This window comes from Phlebotomus argentipes, unplaced genomic scaffold (assembly GCF_947086385.1).
Source record: "Phlebotomus argentipes unplaced genomic scaffold, Phlebotomus argentipes genome assembly scaffold_18, whole genome shotgun sequence".
NCBI lineage: Eukaryota > Metazoa > Arthropoda > Insecta > Diptera > Psychodidae > Phlebotomus > Phlebotomus argentipes.
Window position 1 is genome coordinate 18492137 of NW_026776177.1, and position 25504 is coordinate 18517640.

General features: G+C 39.5%; 1 protein-coding gene across 2 annotated transcripts in view; it reads right to left on the minus strand.

The window, feature by feature from the left end:
* LOC132259326 (uncharacterized) overlaps nucleotides 1–25504 on the minus strand; it is a 120687-nt gene that overhangs the window by 36047 nt on the left and 59136 nt on the right. For both annotated transcript variants that reach the window (XM_059756899.1, XM_059756898.1), the window contains exons 3-4: nucleotides 22827–22909; nucleotides 9322–9389 (exon numbers count right to left, since the gene is read on the minus strand). The gene's annotated coding sequence lies outside the window, so the exon portion shown is untranslated. The remainder of the gene's footprint in view (nucleotides 1–9321; nucleotides 9390–22826; nucleotides 22910–25504) is intronic.

The window sequence follows — 25504 nt, forward strand, 5'->3', positions numbered from 1 at the left end:
AGATTTCCGAGAACGAAGGAGCTTCGGTTAAGATGAATGCAATTTTTTTCTTTATTCTCCAGAGAATCTGAAATCCAATATTCTCCACCCAACACAGATTTTCCGAAGGAATGACTTCAATCTGAATTATGGGGACGTTGACTTACTATTGAATAATTGCATCTCGAAATTTGAATAATATAATTTTGAAGAAATGCGGGATGTTCTCTCAAATTAGCCATCTCACTGTGTGATTCTGGAGAAAATTCCTGCATGCGGGTATGATTTTCTGTGAAATAATTTCGCTGCCAAATGAAAATGATACAGCGCGGCGGATAACGTCAATGCAGCTGTAGGAAAAGGGGACTTTCATGTTCAAGTTAATTTAATTTGCACTTTCGTGATGAAATTCTGACGAATAAATTTCAGTGATAATTGAAATTGAATGCCTTCTGTTCCCACAATCCACTCAACTCCCACCAGCTGATCTCTTACACGATCATCTGAGAGAGTGCAGTGAAAGGGATCACATTGTAAATCAATCATCAAGCTAAAATTAAAATCGCCGGCCATATTTCTAGTCACATAGCGATTAAATGATTCGAATCGAGATACTGTGAATAATGAGGAATCATATGGGTTCATAGAAGGATTTACTCCGTAATTCTCCGAATGACTTTCCCCTCTTGAGATGGTAGGATCATTGCCAATGTTTCCGCTTCTTATAATCTTGGGCACTTTATTCCGTCGCGAAGAGACATTCTCCAGACGCTGACGAGCTCTCTCCCTCTGAGGAGGGGGGAAAAGAGGGCCAGAATTGCCTCGATAAATATAGTGTCAGAGCATTGAAAGTACAATTTGGCCTAATAATAGATTTTATAGCAAAAGGAAATATGTTGTGGAATTTTTCTATGTGATTATTGTATGTCATTTTACGTGTTTACATGCCATTAATGAGAGACGATTTTTTCTCTCATTCTCTCGCACACACAAGTATTTTGGAAAATAAATTTCCATGGCATGGCCATCATATACGATATTCTGTCGTCAAGTCCCTCCGCATGGTATTATGTTCTCTCTCTCTTCGCCCAAATGCCATTCGTAGGGGACACACGGAATCCATAAAGTGGAATAAAATATTTTAGTGGAAATTAATACTATATATTAGAGAATTTCTTAGGACATTTTATTGCCTCCCAAAACAGAGGACAGAGATATGAAATTGCATGAAATATTACACAGAGAGTCCATCATTCTTCTATTTCTATTCTTTTGATTCTCGTTAAATGTGATTCTTATGCAGGAATTCATGACTATTTTGGGGGATATAATCGTGAAACTTTTGACCATGTATTTGTAACAATACTTAACCCGTAAAGAAGCATCGATTATATCAAGTTTTCAACTTATGCATTACTCAAGTGACGAGTAGAACCAATCGTCATTAGATCTATGGGATAAATAAAAATTGGTTTTTCCCCATCATGGGAAATGCAGGATAAGTATAAAATTCGAATTTATACTGTGCAAAACGTGAGCTGACAGAGACGATTTATAACTTCAAGAAGCTGAAAGCTTCATTTACCACCTCAGCGTGAAAGCTCTCAATTTGAAATTGGCATTTTCCATTTCAACACTGTAAGGAATCTCTATCTCGAGTCTCTTTCCGTTGTGTCACACATAATTAATAGGTGTGTTTTACTATTTCGCTAAAAGTTGAGAAATGCGGCGTCGAGGAGCGAGAAGGAGTCGAGAGGAAACATTATACGAGAGGGAGTTCAAAAACGGATGTTTCACTCGTTTAGGTGAATGTATGTATAAATTAAATCGTGAAAAGGTGTTGAATATCAAGTGGAATATGCTGAGGGTTGGGGTCTTGCTGGGGTGGTGAAACTTAACAAGAAGCGCTTTGATTGAACGAAAGCAGTATAGTTGGGGTGTCATGGCGATGAAAATGGGTGAGCTCTTTGTCAATTTAAATGCAAATTTCTGCATTAAATAAGAAGCGCGTTTGGATTTTTTCCACACCCGCACCCGTTCACCTCGGCTCCTGCACCGCCCGATTGTATTTGAATTTATACCCAAACTACGCGCCATAGTATCCAAATGAAGCGTGCAGATCCTTGAGCGAGGCTCACCCCCAAGCGTCGTGTTCAGGAAGTGCAGATAAAGCATCTGTATAAAGTTTTTGGTTTCCCTCTTCAATAGTGTTTTTCCACCATCTCCAGCTCATTTCTTTCTACGCCCCAGCAAATTGAGGACAGTGGAAATCTGCTCCTGGCTTGATAAACACCGTCATTTTATAACTAACATCGAGTGGAGTAATTCCAACTTAATCCCAGATAGTTAATACAAGTCTTGAGCTTCTGAGACAACTTCTCGGGGGTACTCGTCCCATGAAGCCAACAAGATAACCTCATGCCAGGGAAATATTTTGCCAGGGATAAAACGTCTGAGGATTTTACGTACGTACATAAGTAATTGGTTCAATTATCGAGCAGACTATCCTTGCACTGCAATTTCTCTTGGAATGCTCACATTTTAACGATGGTTTGATTGTTGATGAATACTGAGAAATGTGTAAAAAAAAGTATGAACGCGAATTTACATAACAAATTCTCAATAATTGTAAAATCTTCTCGAGCAAAGTATAGTTTTACGACTATTTTGATAGTAAATATCAATTAGATATTTTCAATTATGCTCTCAGCGAGAGACCTTTCGCGAGAAAGTAACAAATAAATTGTTCCTGTCTCTCTCTCCTCGTCATTACTGCTGAAGCAATTTGAAACACTAAATTTTCCTACAATCTCTTTATGATCGCCCATCATTTTGTCGCTTTTCGCGGCGTGAGGGAAAATTTTACGACGTGTGTATCGAAATGAGTCGCCATGGCCGTAAATACAGGCCAGAATATAAGTTTTTGCGAGGCAAGAGAGGCGAGATTGTGTAGATCAGTGGCATTCGCATCCATAAATATTGCCTAATCCAGTTTTAATGCCGCGGAAGACGGAATTAATCCGCGATTTATAGCCACATATAGAAACACAGAGTCGCATCCGCCAAAGAGTGGTTTTACATCCAATAACTTCACCATGACATAACATTAGCTGTGCCTCAAAATGTGATACAATGGGTGAGAAAGGAGGCGTCATGGAATGCCTCGAATATGCGGAGAGCGTGTGTTACCATATTTATATTCATGCACTCCACAAATCTGTGTACAATTTGTTTATTAGCCATAGTTTGTGTAGTCGCTATGAAAATTCCCAAACTTTGTTACACATTTCGACTTTTCAGTGTTAAATTCCCAACAGATTATATTCGTTTCCAAATTGGTCACAGCACAAAACAAATCTATTGCGTTTTCTTAAGAAATCCATGTAACACCAATGCTATAAATAGGCCCGTTTAGTGTCATTTCTATCGCGAGCTTAACTTGTACAAAACAAGGCAAATTGCACACTTTTTTAAAACTTTAAAGTGTCATCGAAGTGCAAATAGCAATTTGTTCATTTGTCAAGTATAGCAAACAGAATGTGTAAATTCTAGCTGGAGCTATTTTTAAACTCACTAGTTGGTAGCATAAAAAAATCACAAATCAAATTGCAAACAGAAACCGAGGATGGACATGGCGAGCCAGCACGAGGGATGAAATTTAAAGACACACAGACGGCAATTTGTCATTGTCACTAATTAGTGCTGTGGCAGTCTCGGAAAGCCCGGGGACTCTCACGCTCAATGAGGAATGAAAATTTTCCAGGAAACTTGTTAAAAACGCATCACTTGGCTCGCAATGGTGCGTCCTCGGGACACAATAGGCTGCCTATAGGAATGTGCTTCCCTTGCGTATCAGGGCTGACACATGAGGGCTATCATGTCAGCACGTGACACACATTTCCTCCTGATTTTTTCCGCCCCCTCTCCACAGCTGTACAAATTGGTACATAGTGTTTTTCCTCCTTCATTTCGTCACGATCTTCAACTGTGAACAATGTATGGCGTTGTTTTCTTTTCGACAAGAAATTCCGTGTGTCGGCGGAAAACAGATTTAACAGCATCACGGAGAAGACAGCCCGAAATCAGTCTCCTCATGTTCAAAGAGACACCAAATCTCCCATGTAATATTTCCCCTGATGAGCCCCCCGCCCCCAGACCCTCGCGCCCAATATCTAATTCGTCTGAGGGAAATGTATCATTGTTTTTCTTCCCTCTCGAAGATGCCGCGCCAAGATACACTCCCTCGAGGAGGCACACCGAGGAAAATGTGCGTAAATAAAAAGGATCAAATAGTGATCTATTATAGGGAATTTGTGTTGTTTTCTGCATTCGCCTCAGCTCCCTCTCATGGTGCCTTCGCATACATCTGATAAGAGAAATCGCCTCCCACTGCAGAGAAGAGGAAGAAAAATTCTCTCCAAAGGCTTAAAACCCAGAACTTGATGTCTCTCTTTCCCCCTTTCCCCGTCATTATCAAGATGGGTTAAAGTGTATGGAAATTTATCAATCTTTTTCATCATCCTTAAGGCTCCCAATGGAATGCAAGATTCGCAAGACTTTAGGGAGAGGATATTCTTTCGCATTTTTTTCTGGTCGCATACTTGGCAAATTAGAAATGAATAAATTAGATATACTTGAAAAGATTTTCTAAGATTTACTCTAGTAATTTACTATTCTCACAGCGTAAAGTTACAAATTGAAAAAGACAATAAAATTCACATAAATCTTTCTTTATGATAGAAGAGGAAGCACTTTCCTAGAATTCAACAAAAATTCAAGATTTATAGTGTCGTGCTTGTTGCCATGATGCTTGCCATAGATTGTTAGCCATGCACTACCATTGGAGACCAAACACTGAGCAGATGGACGCGCTTCTCCACTCAAAGGTTTAATTGCAGAGACAAAACAGTCATCGCCAGAGAGCAAATCTCACACCTCTTGAATGTGAATAATTATGAGAGGATGTCTCGTTGTGAAATTTCCATTTGTAGAGGAAAAGTGTGAATAATTGACGATGATATCAATCTCCCAGTTACAACAGAAAACACGGAATACATGATGAAGAGAAATTGTGGCAGTGAGAGAAGGGCACTGGCGAAAGTGGGAATGGGTGGCAAGAAAAAGTGTATTTCAGAGAGACGGGAAAATTTATTCTAACGAGTGGAATAATGCCCCTCGTGGGGGTTCATCACCACCTCCCGTCGTCAACAGAGTGCCAGTGGACGCACAAATAATCGGAAAAGTGTCACAATAACGTGTGGCAATGATAAATTGAGCCGGATTTCTTTAACTCAGGCCGTCCGTTGCGTGATGAGAAGATATCGGAATGCCCGTCTGATGTGACTCATTTCCCTTTCTTGAGGCCACTGGAAGAAAAAAAACCGCCCCGACGAGTCTCCGTGGACGGGAAAAAGTGTGGATGGCAATTTTTTTCTTCACTCCCTTGAATTGATTCCAATGTGTCTGACATTGAGTCGTCGCTGTGGATTGTGCCAGTGAGGAAAGTTTTGCTTGCTCTTCACCATGCAAGTCTCATAGTGAGAGGATATCGAGAAGATCGAACTTGCCATTTGAGATTGTAAAATTCAGCATGGCAAGTGGGAGGAAAAATTCAATAAAATTATGTGAGCGGCGTTTGGAATATTTGCAATTCTATCGCATCATTTCCCGTTCACCGAATCACAAAAATACATAAAATGCTCCAACCATTCAACGCGGGTAAGAAGATCAACTTTTCCTGTGCGCCACCATCCCCGGCTTTTCACGAGACATCGCACTTTTACAACTTTCTTCCTCATCCGTTGCATGTGAATTGGAGTAAATTTTTCATCTAAAACGACAGAAGCCCTCAAGTTTGCTATATTTGATTGTATTTTGCATTTAGTCGTGCGCCATCAAATAAGACAAATTCCCATTTCTTCTGGATGACTTCGTGCCCATGTCAAGATGTTTCTCTATTCATTTTTCTGTCATCCGACAGATATATGATAAATTCTCTTCCCCCACCCTCCATGCCTCACACTATTCTCCACAAGACAGTTCGGCAAACTATTCATGGCAGACAGAGTGTTTATCATTTCCTCTTTGAGCATCGGCGGAAGATCATCGGTAGCAAGTATGCAAATTTCTGAGACATTTTTCACAAAGTTTCTTGTGTAAAGTTTCGCGGAAGAAAGATATTCTACAGAAGACGAAAGATTTCCTAAGAGAATTATCCCATTATAAATAGGCTGATAAATTTAAATATGTTTTCTGGATTCTCATGCGGTGTTCTATAATTGCAAAACTTGCCATAACCTTATCCATCATGTGAAAATTCAATGCTTTTTTTCCTTCCTAAAAAGCAAAAGCATATTCAACACTCTCTGCAGGGGGTCTAAAAATAGGGTGAAATTGTATTTGGCTCTATTGACGTGTGTCAATTTCTCATGCAGAGACGTCCATTCCATGCCTGCACGGGAGTTGATGTAAATGCGCCTAAAGTGTGAATTATTTTGATAGTCGAGAGTGTGATGCGAGGATAAAGCACTCACTCTCACTTCACATGGTGATTAATCTAAATTGCTGAGGAATTAATTCTTTCGGATATCCCATCTCTCACTTACCAGATGAAAATGGGCAAAAAGAAATGAAGAAAATGAGCATTGCTCATTTAGTCAAAAGCACAAATTCACACCCATTGACTTTTCGGGGTGGGAGGGGAAGAGAAGGCGAGGCAAATGCGGGGAGCAGCGACCAGAAAATGGCTCATTTATCATCACGTAGAGAGCACTCTTCCCCCCATCTCACTATGAGCCTATGTTGCCCCGACAGTGCATACAATCATTATTCCTCCGCACTTGGGATTCAATTTGCTTGATAAAAAGTCACTTCACATTTACATTTTCATCAATCCACAAGTCCCTCCAACACCCAGTGTTAATCTGGCAAAAATCAAATTTATTCCACTAACCCGGCACACAAGTAGCACGATTATGTTCATTTTCTCTCCTCTGTATGGAGCATAAATTAAAGTGCGTGGAAGACTTTGGCTCTGGACCGCTTCCAGCATCGCTTCTGCGACTGTCACTATCACAGATAGGGACTTCTGTTTACTCTCCCAAAATACTATCTGCGATTCACCTATCCGCCCACCGACATCCCACGAGTGACATTTTCTGTGAGACACCGTGTGATTTCTGCCACAATCCATGGAGTCATGACTCCATAAATCTCGCACAACAACCATTAATGTGTGTTAAAGAGCGCCTAATCACCTGGGAGAGGCAATTGAATTTCTTCACCTCCAGCTCGCGCCAATTTCCTCATTAGCCAATTTCGGTATGCAAACGTCTCTCCACCATTTTCACACCACTCATAAATTCTTAGTCATCCAAATTCACACGCCAAATTATGGCCAACACAGAACCGGAGGCTCCCGAAAGGCCCACAGAGTAATTGAATGATGTTGAGCGCGGTTGATGATAATTACAATATTGAATTCCCCGGCACTATCATCCTGAAATATTTCCTCGCGGTTCATCGTCATTCAGCGGGCACATTGGCGGATGAGCGAGGGCTTAATTTATAAATGAGTGGAGGTTTTCAGTTGATTGGTGCTGTGATTCAATTGATGATGAGCCATGTCTTCGGAATCATCGAAAATTGCACGCCTTTCAATCAAATTCCACCCTTATTTCACATTCAAAACGATAATTGATTGATTCGTGGCTGACTGATGGTGAATATTGGTCACATAGCGAATGTTTTATTCCAAATCCGTTCCGATTTGGTTACACCACAGAAAATATAACTCTTTTCAATCACCATTTGACCACTTAATTCGATTACTGTAATTTCACCTGGCAATGGAGTGCCAAGACTGTGAAGTGATTAACACAGAGAATGCCAAATTATCCGTGAAATTTCTCGCGGATTTCTGCAAAAATCTATTGGGTCATTAGTGCAGACTTTGAGATGAAATCTGGTGCGCGGAAGAAGTGTATTGAATGAGAAATTTTGCGCAAGAGAAGTGTTTCAAAGGCCCCCCGCCGCCGCCCCGTCAAATGATGCAGTGAATTTGCGGGAAGCACGAAAAAGTAATATTGGGGCTTTGCGTGCTAAAATATCCAACTTGAAACTGCATATCAGCAGGAAGAGTAATAAGAAAATTACACGTGCTCCACTCTGAGTCCGATACACCTCAATATTTCAATTTAGTATAAATCACCGTCCCTATTGAGGAAATTTCTCATGTAACAACACTGATACTTGATGTCATAAAATAAATTATTAGCCATTTTAGGTGGGGACTCCACAGACCCATTGAGCTCCTGCTTGATGCTACCTTGCCGTGTATTTGGTAGGGGAAAGCAGGTCTAAATTCATGTCACTGGGCAATTGGGGAGGAATTTGTGGTTGTCTATTATTCGTCGTTGTTCGATGGGAATCTCCATGGAATAATTTGAGAGATCTTTTCATGGGGATTTTGTGGGATATTTCAGTCACTGGCACCGAGAGAAGATGATATTGAACTGCAAGGTGAGAACATCACTGAATTGGCGTGAACGAGATGAATATTTCGTGTGCAAAGATATTCTATATTCTCATTTCTTACCACCACGCCGTCTGGCTATCAGATGGAGGTGGCTGTGAGGCAAGGAGTGCGACAACAATTGAATATTGTAATATCCATGATGTCTGAATGAGATGCTTCGCGCACGATATCGGGGGAGGGTGTGAGGAATAGAGAGAATTTACCTGAAGAGTCGCCCAATATTTTGTGCTCGCGTGTTACATGTTCATAAGAAGGCACAAAAGGAGAAGAGGAAATGATTTAATGGAATTGTTTCTAAACCGTTTTTCAGTTACTTAATACTAAGTATGCCTCTATGGAAGTATGCCATATCACTTCTCGGAATGTTCTTCAGGGAGCGCGGCAAAGTGTAATTAAGCAAAAAGTCTACAGAGAACTCCTCTCAGTTAATGTTTGTACAGCAAAGTGCAAGAAATGTCAGAGCACTCGAGACAAGATTAATCTGCGAAATTCGTGATTTTTTCCCCCCCATCTTGAACCATAATTTGCAACAGAGTTCGCACAACTAAATCTGCGGATGCGAAACATTGTTTCAACAGTGTTGCTTTTTATGTGCCAATATTTCTTGAGCGGCACTGTACGTGGCAAAAAGCACCTCTATATTGTAATTGCGTCTGCTATGGAAGTATAAATTGGAGGCTTGAGCTTGGGAGGATGAGGGCTGTGGTCTGGGAGAGCAACATGTTGGAAGTGGAGTGCAGTGGTAAAAATGATTGACGGAATCCCAGCAAAGGTCTGATGCATGAAATCAATTAACGAGAACTCACATTTACAATCGCCAACTCAAATAGCAGATTGGACTATGCTGCATTTTCCTTGGTTGCCTCTCATCCAACTGTAATTATACAATAAAACGGGAAAAAGTTTTTGATTAATTTTCATTCATCCACAAAATTCATTCACATGGCTTGCAAAATTCCCCTGCAGAGTCATTCACTGGTTCTCTGACATTTTTCATAGTGTAGAAGAGATAAATTTAATATATGGAATTTCGTTGAAAATTCTTCCGTTCATAAATAATGACATAACATTGAAAATAGAACTAAAATGCGGTAATATATCATACAAATGAATTGCAAAACCAAATATACAGTGGCTTACTTCTAATTTAGCCCACCAACTATTGTGACTGCGTTGGAACAGAGACTGAACACCATAGTTCAACCCCAAATCTTCCATATCCACATTTCCGGACACACTATTTCGTCCACCCTCCACAGACGGTGTGAGCATGTAGAGAACAGAGTGAGAAAAACACACACACTCTTCCCATCCCGAGAGTCAATTCCTTCCACTATATTGTACGTCGGAAATTCAGACGCTGGAAGTCAGTCGCCCAAAATGTATTCAGTCTTTTCTCTCCATAAATTAGATTGAATGGGAAATTTATTGGAAGCAATTATACTACGTAAACACACATTCAAGTGTAATTTGTTGCCTATTTTTTCACTGATTTCTTCTGCCCATTGTTAGCCAGACGACTCGGCTCAATACATCCACCCCCACAAGTGGCTGCGTGGTGTGAGGGTGCTCACATTTGTCTGCTGCAGGATATTAAATTGATTCAGCTTTGCAACTTTTTCCCACATAATAAGGAATATGAGACCAGAGAAGAAGGGTACTTGGAGCTCAATCGAATAGAATGATCAATTCCATTTGGGAAATTAGAATGTGGTTTGCGGATGTTCATTGATTGTGCTCAACTAAAGGCTTTATTGAGACTCCCTCGTCAAAAGGCATGAGATAAATTATTTAGGAAAGATTTCAGCATGAGGGTTTCAGGAAGTCAAGATTGTCTGGCTCTGCCTTGAGTCAAATGTGAAAAAAATAAGGGTTCTCTCTCACAGTGAATCAATTCAGTACAAAAAGAGTTTAATTAGTGTGAAAAATTCCATGAATATCAAATCGAAAATGAAGTTCAAACATAAGAAAGTTTCGTAAATATCGATAGAGAGTTGTCGGGAATCAATTACTCTGCAGTAATTTCAATTAAATATCGTTCTTTCACATGTACTTTTCCATTAGCCACAATTCCACTCGCCTCTGTACCGAAGTGAATACTGACGAGGGTAGTTTCGTCTGGGTGGAAATTGCAGTCATCATAATTCGTCAGTCGCGAGTCTGTGGCTGGCTTACCAAACACGTGTCACTCGCTAATGGAACGGGGGTTGTACAACTGTAATTCAATCAACCCCTTTAGCGCAGCGCTGATCTGCAACAATGGTGGTGGAGACGCCTCAAAGAAACCAGACACAACAGCCCGACCACCCTGAGACTTCTCCCTTAGTCGTGGAGATAATAAATGGTACGTCATCGTGCAGTGGAGCCGGAGCACTCATTTTTCAATTGGCCCGTCATCATTTTTCAGGCAACAAACAATTGTGTGGATTGCATTGTACCCCCTTTGTTCACCCAGAAGACAGCGTCGTCATCCACGCTGTGCTGTCTCTGTCACCACAAATTCTAACCCTTCTGTGAAGTGTTCTTGGACGCAAAATGGCATCGAGGGTGCTCTTCACTGCTGCACTCAACACCAGCTGATACTTGTTTATAAACTCCCAAAAATTCTCAAGCACGTTCCTAAATTTACATAACTTTTGTTGGAAATGAAAAAGATCAAGCTTATTCAGCAGCTTTCACAGAAAAAGTCAGAAGAAAAAGAAAATTAATCAGCAAATTCATCAAAATTTCAGGCAAAATGGTGAGTTCTCGTCGGTTTTAGAGAGTGTTTCGGCTCATTTAACGCCACTCACCATGCAATTTAACAGTCATTTAAGGTAATGTCCTAAGCTCTTGTCTCACGAGCGTTCCACATATGAACTGAAGGACAGGTGTTCCTCGCTTTCTGCCATTCATTTAGCATGAGTTAATAATTAATCTGGCCAAGCACAAATATCTCTCAAGTTACACGCTCTCTAGTATTCAGCACTGAAAATAGGAACAGCTTCAATTATGCTCTTCAACAGTTCCACCTTAATCTGATGCCTCTTTCGCTCTAAAGCATCTCCATTTGCGAATCCTTTTGACCCACACCCACCCAAGATCACCACATGTGTTGAGTAGAGACGATGAAATCCTTTTAGTATCGATCCCATTCCAATTGATTGACCTGGAAAAAATTATCGAGGCTTTTCCGAAAGGGATTCTATTTATATATCAAATATCTCACTGAATAAATCATCTGTATACTGTTTCTTCCCGGTGTGGAATGGAAGCTTATCGTGGTTGGAGAAGGCAAAAAAGTGGCGAGAGCTTTTCTCTTCATCCCCCGAAAAAACTTCACACACGAGCTCGCCAGAGTTGAATTTTTCCTCCTCTGAAAACTTTTCTTCGATACATGGAAAGAACTTGGAGATTAAACTTATTTGTATTTGTCTCTCCTGCGCTAGTTCGACCCCAAAATATATTACCCTTCTGAGAGTGAAGTATTTACCACTCTTCGTACCAAAATGCCAAACATCTCGGGCTTTTGAGCCTCGTGGGCACACAAAGAGGTCTCCCAAGGAGAGTCACACACAAACACACACACACATATGAGACATCACACAGCATAAATACCATATTTATATGCACTCGATGGAAGTTTGCTCAAGAGTTTTGCTGTGCGACCAAGTGAAAAATAGTGTTTCTTGCATAGACTCCTTATTGGATTATTTATGAAAATTGGTGAAAAATTTATTAGAGAACTTTGTAAGCTTAAAAGCAGCTGCACACTGTCTGTACTGCACTTTTTCAGGTCAGTTGGTTCACTAAAAATTAACCCCTTTCACCACTACACTCTCCATTCAACCCTCTTCCGCCACAGCGAGGAGGCCATAAAGTTGCAAAGTGATGGTATTGATATAATTAGATGTATTTCATGACGGGGAGCTTTGTGTGTACTTTAGAAGTTAACTCAGGATATTTGCGTACACATTATTTCTCTAATTAGAGTAAAAATGGCATATTCCGTTTGCCTAGCCATTCATTCTTATCATGCATTATTCCAATTCACTTTATTCCCCAGTGAATCTCATTAAAAAGGAAAATACTATGATATCGAAGCATTGTGCTGACCGCCGAATCATGAGTTTCTTTGTTGAAATTGAAATTTTAAAAATATTCAAATAGTGTGCATGAACACATGAAACGGGATTTCACACAACATAAAATTCTCAAATGGCCAAGGAATTGAATTACGGGCACCGTGAAGTGAACTTTGACATCGACTCTCCGACAAGTCTCGTCCAGTGGACATTCAGTGGAACATTCCATCTCGGCGAAATGAACCATTTTCCAAAAGCCATGCAAATGCACATGACGTGACTATGAGCCATAAGGTAAAATTTAATTGTTGAATATTTGTTCTCTGTGTGTGGATTATAAGTGCCCAGTGTGCATATGTGTGTGGAGTTAATGTGTAATTACAGTCTGAGTGTTTTTATACCATCCACTTGAACACACAGGATTTTATCCTCAGCCCTCACTGACCATCGTTAACACTCAGTGCTTTCGGACTGCAGAAAATCATTTTACATAAACTTCATCATTTTTTCGCTTCCTGCCACTAGCATGTGAAACAGAATGGTTTTTTTTCTACAGTGCCACCCTTAAAAAATTCATAGCATATTTGCATGTTCAATGAAGTTCTAAGTCAGTTGAAAACATGTAATCAACTTAAATACATCGTGCGAAAAAGGGTGAGAAAAGGCGGGGAATTTACGGCCAGTGAAAGGCACAAAGTTAATTTCTCTGATCGATATTAATCACCCCATTTAGGATCCCTTTGACTGCATATGCTTCACTATGCGTACTTCAGTCAATATGCTGAATCGAGACAGTATTACTACATTAAAGCATCAACTATGCCAGCATCAATTATTAGAAATTGCAATAACGCAGTTTTATGATGAAAGTGAGACATTTTGCCATCGATTGCGCCTGGAGTCCTTCAAAAGCACCATCAATTGCGTGCTTTTACGCAAACATTGCACGCTGAATTGCACGGGAAAAAGCAAATACAATATGTATAGTGTGGAAAATAAAAAAGAACTTATTGTATCAAAATGGAATTTTATGCACAACTTAACACATAACACCCACCCATAAAGAACACAATGAAATGCGAATCCCCACGCAAATCCTCTTTCATTCGCACATTCGTATATGCTACAGATTTTATTGGGGATTGAAATCACTGGCGGGATGCAATAAAAGCTTTATTAACACTTTTCACTAATTAAATGGGAATTTATGATGCCAGAGGCGGGGTGAAATTATGAAAGTTGCCAGCGAGAGAGATAAAAAGTTGAGAATTTAGTGATACGAGCCTTTGAAGTGATGTATTTAGATTAGTTGTTTCAATTTGTGTATTCAAACTCAAACTGTGTATTGGAAGTGTGATGCTGAAATGAGATATAGGCAAATTAGCTGAATTCCTGAGAGCTCCTGAATAGCCTCCAGTCCCAATAGTGATACATTGTTAGGGTCAGAGCTTATGTGGGCAGAGTGTTGGGCGTTTGGAGACCCAACTTGACCCCGATTTCACCTTAGCAACAAGATAGAGGTGTTCACCCGAGCGACGATGGCCTCTTGGTGGACTTTTACCCCCGCCGAGGGACTCCTTATGAATATTTGGTTATAAGTTATGTGACATGTTTATTGTTCAAGAGGCCGAGGATGACCAAAACGGGAAGGAGAGTAAAAAAAAAACTTAGAAAAGCTTCATGGCCAATATTTATATCGCCCTCTCGACATTCATTTCAATCGAGTCCCCGCGCCATCCTCCTTGTTATATCCTTTTGGCGACTTTTACGACGCCTCGGCAAACTACCGAAAGAGATCGCAGTATATTTTCATGTTGGCGACCTAATGTGTATTTATATGATGAGTCCGATTGTGAGGTGGGAAAAAGCAGTGGTCTTCGGCAGTAAATCATACCCGAAGGAGCTGCCTTGCGTCTTCAAAAAAGCCCTACCATAACGACTCAATTGATGTCAATCGTCAAGGAGGAGGGCTCGCAAGAAGCCAATCCAACCATCCGCAGCTACACTTTAATTGACAGTGTGACAGTAGAATTTACGACAATATTTAGAAATAAATTATGTTACACTGAGTATGTGTCACATTTTTATTGGGCAAAAACGATGATTGACCGATCACACTCTCTGTCTCGCAACCATCCATAATTGTCAGATCTCGTGGATGTTGGGGCGCGCTCTTAAAACTAGTTTGTATTTCTAAATTATCTGACAGAGAGTGTGGAACTGTGCGACGTGTTAAAGTGATTGATTGTACAATTCATGCGGCAAATAATATTTACCACTTAAGTTGTTCGGCAAAATGTCGCACATTTATGCTTAATTAATGCAGTGAAAATTAAAGCGCTGACCAATCGATACATCAGGCGGACGCGAGTCGGCCCAAGAGCTCCAGCAAACTGATATAAAACCATTAGTGAGAGCCTAAATAAATATTTTCACGCTAAATGAGTGCCGGAGAAAATGTGTATGGCGCAGATATTTCCTGCGAAGGGACGAAGTTATTTTCACTCCAGAGTTTTCCGGCCCTGCTGAAAAAGTATCCCAGAGTGATGAATAGCTTTTCGCCACTCTGCACTGTTTTTAAAATAAATATCGTAAATCCTACTGGAAAAGGAGTTCTCCTCATCGATGATCAGTGAGTTGTGGCGGGAGAGGAATTTTATAATTATACCCAGACAAAAATATTCAATATCTTCAGTCCGCTGGTCAGATTCGGGAAGGATCACCCGAAAGGATTTCATAGAAAAGCATTGAGCAGAAGTTCAAAGTTAACTTTTCACAGATCTCATCATGAATATCAATAGAAAATGCAAAACATTTGACAAAATATCCAATTCCACGGAAATACTTTGGAAAAATCAGCAAGGATGGATGGCTTCTCCAACAGTGTAACCCTATATCAAACCACATCAACCCTTTTTTCCCTAGCTTCCGTCCCATATTCAAAATTCCACACCCTCTCTAAATCAATATCAATTCATCCCTTCGTCACTTTCTCGGCACGGAGGAAAAAGAGACCGTCCGGCCCCAAAAGCACAACAAAAAGCCTCCCTCAACTTTCTGACGATAGCCGCCCAGGACTTGTGCGGTAAACATTTCAACTTGAAGAAATCAAAAACTTTTGCGCCAAATAAATATTTCATACAATTTACGACGAAAGTTTAATTTCATTGCAAAAAGTGATAGCAGTTAAATATTTTATATCCCACTTTCCAATGAACTTAGGAATGACGGAGCAAATTGTGGCACGACGCGAAGGCATGTTCTAAGCGCATTTTATCTGACGAGCGAGATAGACAAAACTAATACAGCCAACTGGCAATGATTATGCTAAAAATACATCGTATTATTTAACCTTTAAAGGTCCTGGGGTAATTTCACAAATAAGACCAATGTCATGAAATGTGGAATGCCTCCGAGTGAAATGGGGAGATTCGTGTAAAAAATAAATGAGATTTGCCTCCCGAGATGGATGAAAAAGCGCAGAGATTGACTATAAAATGAGCAAAATCTCTTCAGGATACTTAATAGCGTGGCCCCATTGAAATGCCATTTGAAATTTCGTCAGTCACCGTAATTATCTCACTCAATAGCCCAATGAAGGCGAAATAGCAGATTATAGTGAGCCACCCACAATGAGAGAGAGACGCGAAAAGATATGAAATTATCGTATTTTCAATTCTGATCGTCAAACAGCACGACACACAATGTGGAAAGTTGACAAAAGATAAACTTATAGAAACTTTTCAAATATTGATACTTCATGTTTCTCCACTGATGATGGCATTTTCCACTTTTCCCTCTTGAGTCCTTTTTTGCCTTTTAAATGGCTTTTATCCCCGATTGGTGATACTCCTACCGAAAATATACACTTCCCCTCTTCGCAGTATTTCTAAGGAGAGCGAGAGATAAAAAAACAACCCTTAAGTGAGTTCAATGGCTTGATGTGTATTTTGACAATAAATATAGAGTGAAAAGTCAATAGAAATGGCCATTTTTCTTCAATTTCACAGGACTCACAATCGAGGAGGGTGAGCGAGTGATAAAATACACATTACGATCAACATTTCATATTTCAAGCGTTCAATGGGAATTTTGTGGGACATTTTGGGTGTATTGAAATGGATGGTGATATACGAATTGTGCCATCATCACCACTTTAGGCGCTATATAAATGGCCTTACGATCAATTGAAGTTGTGGAAATGATTATATGGCGAGTAAATTATTGAAGGAAATCAGAGAAATAGCAATTGCAGCAATTGCTGAACACTTTAGACTGGATGCGAAGTGATGGTTTTCCTTTTCACACAGATCATTATGTGATTTCGCGCAGCAATTCAGAGCAACTGCAGCTGCACTCTGACCCACAAATTCACAGTAATTAGTAATTTATTTGACTTAAATCAGCCAAATTGTGCAAGAAGTCGAGCCAGAAGTTTGTACTTGAGCTATGAAAACAGCCAATTCGTGAATAAGCAAACAACTTGAGAACAAATTCAAACGGATTATGAAACAGCATAAATTGTAGGACACTGTGTGAGATATGCAGAATTAATAGGTATTATCCGCTTATCGTCACGCCATAAATTAGATCACCTTATTGAAATGCATTATGCATCTGATAAAGAAATTGTCATGATCCTTCAGAGTTGACTTTTGAAAAGTATATATGTTCTCTCTCCCTCCCTCTCAAATTCCCACCCAAAAACCAGTTGCATTTTAATTGATTTCACCGCAGAATGAAAAACACATAAATTGGAGAAAAGAATTTGCTAAGTTGAGGAAGTTCTGCTGACCATTAGTAGTATCCTTTGCAATGTAGCTTTGCCACTATCGTCCAGTGTAAATCCTCTGGCAAAACTCTCTTTCTCATTAACAACCGACCTACTTACACTGTTTACTAAGCAGAGTAAATCATCTGAATTATTGCTAAGTAGGGAGATGGTATTTTTAATAAGGTCTTTCACGAGGCATTACGCCATCGACGAGCGCATATAGACGATGAAGGGTGCTCGAGAGTTATTCCTCAATCCCGGTGAAAGGATACAATTTTGCCGGGTGGAACGAGCGAACAGGAGATGAGGAATTTGATTCAATTTGAAATAAATTTGTGTTATTTTCGGATTTCAACTATTACGTGGTATTTGATGCGATTACATGGTCAGAGGGAGATAGGGCTGGAAGTACAAGAAAATCTCCATGTTACCACAATTTCAGCCATGTTAAACCACAAAACCAATCTCGTGGGTGGGAATCTCAAGGATATAAGGGTTCGATAAGGTAGACAGGGTGGACCGGATATTGGTATTTATTGGGAGGAAATTATTGTTCACCGATAAATAAATACCCATAGAATCTCTCAGCTGCAATTTATCGTGCGGTTTGCGCCTCTCAACATCGCACAGCAAGTCCCTGTCCACTCTAAACACTTAAAAATTGCCCCAAAATCTCCCCAAAGATGTTTTGCGAGGCCCTCCTGGAAAATTAGAGCGGAGAAAATTCTAATGTAGAACGCGTCTAGCCTCCGTGAGAAGACCTCTTTCGCCATTACCTGTCGTGGCGTGACAGAAAGGGTCTCCAACACTTGCCGCATTAAATATCAATGCTGGCTGAAGCGAGTACAGAGAGCGAGTTATGAAAGTCGAGTTACATTATATTTCTTTGAGATTAAAAATAGAGATATCGCTCGCGAAGTGAACTCTGAAGAATCTCTTGGTTGCTTGAGAGTCTCTCCTTGTGCAGAAGTGCTAAAGTATTTCACAAAATATGTATGTACATAGGGAAGCGTGAAAGACCTCTTTTATATAGCAATTTCAACTCCTCGCAACAATACGAAAGCTGATGCGTCTTATTTAGGAGCGAGAGCCTCACTTTCTGCGCATAGCATTCATGAAATATGTGGCAAGTTGTGCGGAAAAGTTATAATTGAAATCAAACGGTTTCACGTGGTGAAGAGAGCTGATTGCAAACGTGGAAGTACTACTAAAATATTACATGCCGACCGCCGCCCTTCGGGTGACCCAGAAAAAAATAAACTTTCGCATTAGATTTTCGTAAAAATAATTATTTTCTCTATAACAGCGATGAAATTTCATTCGGCCGCACATACGAAGGACGTTCTTGTAATATTCTCTCCTCCAGACATTCTGATTAAAACACAAGGAAGTTTTGCAAGAAAACTTTTCCTAATTATACATATTTTCCCAATTGGAAATTATTAGAAAAGAGAGAAATGGGAATTTTTCCCACATCTCCAACCCAAAAACCCAATGGCACGCACGAGATTCTTGGATTTATTAATTTTCTTGTTTTATCAAAACTCTTTAGCATAATTTACAACTTTCTTCATTCCCAGACTTGGAGTGTTTCTAACTTCCTTTGCAGTATTATTGAAAGATAGGTATGTAAATATGTACTCAATAAGTTTGAAAAGATATTTGATACCATCGTACAAACTTTTTAGTGCAACTTCGCCGTGACTTTTTGTGAAATTTTTTTCCAGGATCTTTTATGAATTTAGAGAGTTATAGAAAGTATACTTGAAGCTCTATTTAACTGGGAGGAAGAAAAAACAGAACTATCAGAGAATGAAAGTTTATGTTCGTTTGAAAGGGGCAAATGCAATTAAAGCACTAAAATTTAAAATTTATTGACCATATTAATATTTTTCGCTTAAAATACGCTAAAATAGGAGATAATAATATAAATTATAGAGCATTTATAATACAATTTAATAGAAATAAGTGTTTGCAAAACAGCCAGACTCGATGGCAAAGCATATACTTATCATCTTAAATACGTAATGAATTGCAGAAGGTGGAAATTCCTTATGAAATATGAAATGCTCCTCATTCGACTGTATCGCGTAAAGTCAAATGAAATGCAAGTGCCACCCAAGAGGAGACATTATAGAGTTAAAAGAAGTATGCAGAGAATAAAAACGTGCACATTTGAAATAATATTTAAGGAGAATATGTAAATGTTTATGAAGCGACAAGAGTGCAATTTCACTTTGCCATTCTGCACGGGCGCGCGTACACAAAATATCACCATCTTTTCTCCTTCGCGCAACCCATATTTATTAAATTCACTGAGTACACCCGCCCGCACATTTCAATGCAAATAGTTTCCGGTTGTTTGCAAAACAAAACATTGCCGGTTATGGAAGAAGTGGAGCCAGCAGGATAATTGAAGCTATACAGAAATGTACTGCAAGAGTAGAAATCGGGCACGGAAAACGCGACCGGAATTTGTTTTGTGTTTTTGGGGAAGAATTTACAAAATCCAGTTGCTACTTTCCGCACGTGTAACGCTGTCTAATGACGGATTAACACAATTTGCCCTTAGTGATAAATTTGCACTTTATATGCTTTTAAAGTGGCTCAAGATAGAATTGTTTTCTCAGACACTGTAGTTTATCTATTCATTAAATCAGAAAAGTATAGTTTTAAATTTGAAAATAAAATGCATTTTTGAAAATGATTATCACCAAAATATTCACAAGCGTCACACATTTGCAAAGGAGCACATTTTTTGCGTTTGCTATTTGACTCAATCAGAGTAGAGACAAACTTCATATTTGCCACTTAGACTAAATATGAAGCTATGGCAAAAGTACAATTTGAATATTAATAAAAGTTCACCCGATATGTGCGGTGGAAAAAGTTTTCACCTTTTCTCTAAGTAGAAGTTTTCATCACTTGAAACTTTCCCCACATTCAGATGATGTATGAATTCGTATTGTGGCGCATTTGAAGAGATGTTTGATCGTTTCAAGTTGACGATGGAAAAGTTTTGCCAAACGGAAATGAGTAAGTACGGTATAAATGTGGAAAAATTAAAGTTGTAGGATTAGTTGAAAGTGGACACATGGTTTGCTGGAAAAATCAGGAGGGCGTTAGTTGGATTGCATATATGTATAAATCGCAGGTAATCTGCATATGCGAACATGATGGGGCGCTTTGATGTGCGAGGATGCAGCAACATAGAGGAATTAGGGAGCAAATTGGGAGGAATATCTCGTTGAAATGCTACTCTTTTTTCTGGGTAAAACAGCATTAATCACTTAGATGAAAGGCCACGGTGAAGAGTAAACGCTGAGGATTAGAGGATGGCATTGGATGAAAAAAAAACATAGCAGAAAACAGGAGGTATTTGAACCTTTGTATCCTCATGGAGGTGGCTTTCGATTTAGTGTTATTAATGAAATGGTCAGGGTGAAAAGTCAACGATAATTGTATACATTGGGACACATATAATGACTCCTCAATTCAGGGGCGATTGGAAATTAATCATTGTGTGTCAGCTTATGGCGATTGGGGATGACAGCTTAATTTCTTTACAACCCTCCCACTCGGTTGCATGGCAAATCAAAGAAGTATGAACAAGTGCCTCTCTTACCCTCCCAACATAAGATATTTACCGAGAAACTTACTCCCTTGCCCAGGAACTAACCGCACATCCTTCATTAAACATTAGACTGAAGGAGATGATGTGTACAGTAGTTTAACAATGTGGCTTCGGATCTTAACACAATAACGAGACTTTGATAAGCTGTCCTCGTGCCTTTTACCCTCAACCATTTATGGTTATACTGTACATATATCATAAAATAACCAGCTCCTTTTGTGATACATTGAATATATGCGTAGAGCATAATAAACCTAATAAAGTTGGCTTGATTGAAATTACATTATATTGCTATGTGCCTCAGACGCCAACTCACCCCATTTGAATGGATTTGCACCAGACAAAGTTGGATTCGAATCCAATTTCCGGTCTACTGACACCGTAAGTGGGCACATATTTCTGCATAACATCGACCTGAGGGGACTGACGAGGGTCAGCCCGGAAAGGATTCCCTACAACTTCCTAACAGTCAATACTCCCATTATTCACTAATTAGCATATTTCAGTTGAAAAGGCTGCAAAGCGCTTCATCCGCTGCAAAAATTTTCCCCAAAACGAAAAATCCATTGCGGAGCAACTCTGTGGCACTTGTTGGCTTTCCAGCGGCGGCGAAACCGCAAAATAAAGTCTTTGGCAAGATTTTCGGGGATGTGCAAAATTCACCAGCCAAGCACGAAACGTATTGTTCTCCAGTCTATTTTCATTCTTGCATCAACTTGACTGCTTGAGGCTGTACAAGTTGACTAATTATAATGGAGGCGTAGCGAATATGAATTAGGGTGGATAAAAAATACATGACTCTTGTCAACTTGAATGTTTATGAAGAGGCCTCGGGAGAGTGGCACGGGAGAAAGGTGGAACACTGGAACGTGATGTGTGCGAATCCACAGAGATAATCTAACCAACGAGTACTTAAGCTTTTTAAATCTCATCCCAACATAATCTCGCATCCTCTCCACTCTGTGATTCTCCTGAAAGCACGCTGGGCTGTATAGTCTGCTCCACCATGGAGAAGAACTCCAAATATGAAATATCAGCAGTGGAAAAAATCACGAGGAGACACAATGGCCTCCAATGAGGCTACTTACGGCGGAAAAAAATGTTCTCGCTGTCGAGTGAGAGATCCTTCAGCTTCTTAGAAATCTAATTAGAAAAAGCTGACTGTGCGTGGGGAATTTCATATCAATCCCGTGAGTTTTCCATCATTATGTACATTTTGCATGATTTCCCGGCTCGGATTGCGAGGCACTCTCAGCTGCACTGAGCTCTTGCAGTTTGACTCTGAAAGCTCTCTTTAACCTCTGGAGCACGCACAAATCATTAGGAATTTTCTCCCTGTCAAGAGGACGTGCAAGAATATGAGAATTCTTCAATGGACTGCAGAGGGCTATTTAGCTCAAGATGCCATTTTCTGCACAATAGAGCGAGCGAGAGAAAGAGAGAGTCAAAGACCTTGATTTCAGCAAAGAGAATAGATGTTTTAAATCGCAAAGTGCTCGCTTGGGATCATTTCAGAAGGCACTAAACCCGCAAATGTCTCATTCTCAGTCACAAATAAGAAAAATTATGTGGCTTCTCGCGCATTGGGTTTGGTGTTGGCAAGAGGCAGAGTTCGATTTTTATCGACATTTGCCCCATGGTGATGTCTATGGAAACACCGTTGAGTCAGCCTACGAAAATCCCATAAAAATAGTCATATTTCCATCACTGGAGAAAATATGAATGAAGGTGCACCATAAAATCGCACTTCTTTTACGATCGCTCAATATCATTTCGGTGAACGTCTAAAGAGGTGTATGTTTATTCAAAAGGCAGGGGGCGACAAGCTACTATACTTACTTTAATTGACAATAAAACGTATCGAGCCCAGAAGTCAGGAGCAGGAGTTCCTCAGCAGTGAATAAATTCACTCTCGAGAGCACCTGAAGAGAAAGAGAAATTACGAAATTGTAATTTATGTTTTGCAGCACAGTGTACTCTTTGATTTTAATTGCATTGAATTTAAAAGCACTTTTTCCATTCATCGCGAGAGCGCATATTTGGAGACGGCAACTTAATTCTATTATGCGGCGACCGATGCAATTGTTGTAACTCAATATTTGCAAAAGACATTTTTATGGAAACCATATTTGCGATGGAATATACCACGCTCTCTCGTCGAAATTGCATTGTCACACTGACAATAGACAATAAGAATATATTCACATAAATTGCTCTTTAACACACAAGGATTTCACATAAATCCGAATATGTCTCTTGTTCTGTATTGCGAGGAACTACACATGCAAATATACTTTTTCCATGATACATATGAATAACAAATAAAACCGTTGATATGTCACAGAACAATCGGAAAGAAGAGGAGACTTTTTATTTAAAAGTACACATATAAGAAAATTTTATTGCATGCTACACACTGAACAAAATCCATTTAGAATTAGAATCCATAGGGAGTTGGAGGAGGAGTTCGCACACAAATGTAGTGCAATTGAAACATTTTTAAAATAAACATCACATTTGAGGTGGAATGCACAAGAAATGGCATTACATGCACGATAGAAAAGACGATGGGATTTCCTTTGAAAGACTATCTCAAAGGAATACAATTGTGCACTCTGTGAAAAATTTAGTAAGGAGAGGTTTTAGGGACTTCATCACTGAACTCCACACAGTGTTGCATAAAAGGATAATCTGTTTTTCAAATGTGAAAATACGTTCTATGTGTAGCTGAATCAACACTCAAAGTAAATTCTCCCGATCGCACTTTTTCTTCTGAGTGTACAGAGCGTTTGCAAAAAGTGTATGGATATATGGGACAATGGGAGGTTGGGTAAAAATCAAAATAATGTGGGTGGCTCCTATTATTTCCCATTTTGCTGGAAATACATCCACGTGACGATATGCATCGAGTTACTCGATATACGAGGTCATATCGTGTCTCTGTCACATTATCCTATCGTTAATCCATCTGAAGGGAGCAACACATCAATTGTCTGGCGTGCAATATAAATATATAAATACTTTGATTTATTCCTTTTTGCATGAGATACCCATATTCAATGCTCCCACATAGCCTCGACTTGAGCGCCGTCCGCCCGCCGCCCCGGCTAATGATAATTGCCCTGTCATTTAACACACTGAAGAGTAATTTCCTGGAAAACTTTCAAAGTCGCCCTCCCAATTCAAAGTGGTCCCATGAACAAAATATTTCTGAGGAGCTAATTGGTGGCGTGGAGGCACAATCATCTCTGATTAATAAGCAACACCCGATGAAGTGATATCGTGCAGACTCCATTTATTGTCGAAAAAGTCGTTAATATTGTTTTCCAAGAGGAGGTGAAATGTTAGGGTTTTCTTCTCAATACTTCAGACACTCAATTAAGGCTTGATATGTCACTTTAATTAAAATGCTCCAAAGCTATATCAGAAATGTCTCTCCTATTCAGCACCAAAAATTTTATCATGATTTGCTTTAAATGATACAATCATAGCCCCAAAATCTTGGTAGAACATCAGATTGCGTTATGGACCTATTTTATTTCAACAGAATTTTGACAAAATCATTTTCTATACTCAACATAAAAAACGGAGAAACTCCATGTGGAAAATTGATATGAATGGAATTAATTCCATTAGAACTATGTGCAGAAAAGCCATAAAATGTTATTTCACTGTACAGTGTATTTTCTAATCTAAATATTAATCACATAAAAAGGCAGAGAAAACTCTTCAGATTTAACATTTTTACTAAATAGACACCCATTCATATATATGGTACAAAAACAACGAGTACAAACTTTCAACCCAACATGTCTCATTTTTCCCAACTGTAATATTGATTGAATACTTGGATGTGTGTTACAAATTAAGTGTAATATAAGTACGAGCGTCGTCAGAGGCAAAACATCTCCTATTTCATTCCGCGATACTTCAATCAACACTAATTACAAATCTCCGAAAAGAGAGTGAGACATGAATCTGAACAGCGCGCATATCACTCGTACATTATCCAATGGTTGCATTTGCAATTGCCGCACACTTGCCTATACCAATGGCAAATTGATATTCAACTTTAATTGGAAAATTATGCAATTATACAGCGTAATCAGAAATATGCTGTGACTGGCTTGTTATATAGCTCACATGCAACTAATGCGAAAGGAAGTATCATACAGCTTGACTCGTGTAAAGTGATGTGATGATGATAGTGCTGAAAGTGGTGGAATTATTGCATATAGGAGTAAAACACTTGAAGATTTTATCGATTGCCTTCACATACAGCACATTGCTATATTTAGAGCCGACGCGCGATGGGAATAAAAAGGCGAGGCGGCGGTGAATTTAAAAATTTGCAAGAAATGTATCGCCTGTGGTGCTCCCGAGGGAGTAATATGTGAACTTACAGATGGTTCCGCCGCGTGTGAAATGTACTTGGCATTCGCAACAAATTTGTCGGTATAGCAGGGGGCGAGCAACTGAAGGGTAAACACCCACTTCATCGACACAAATATCAGGTG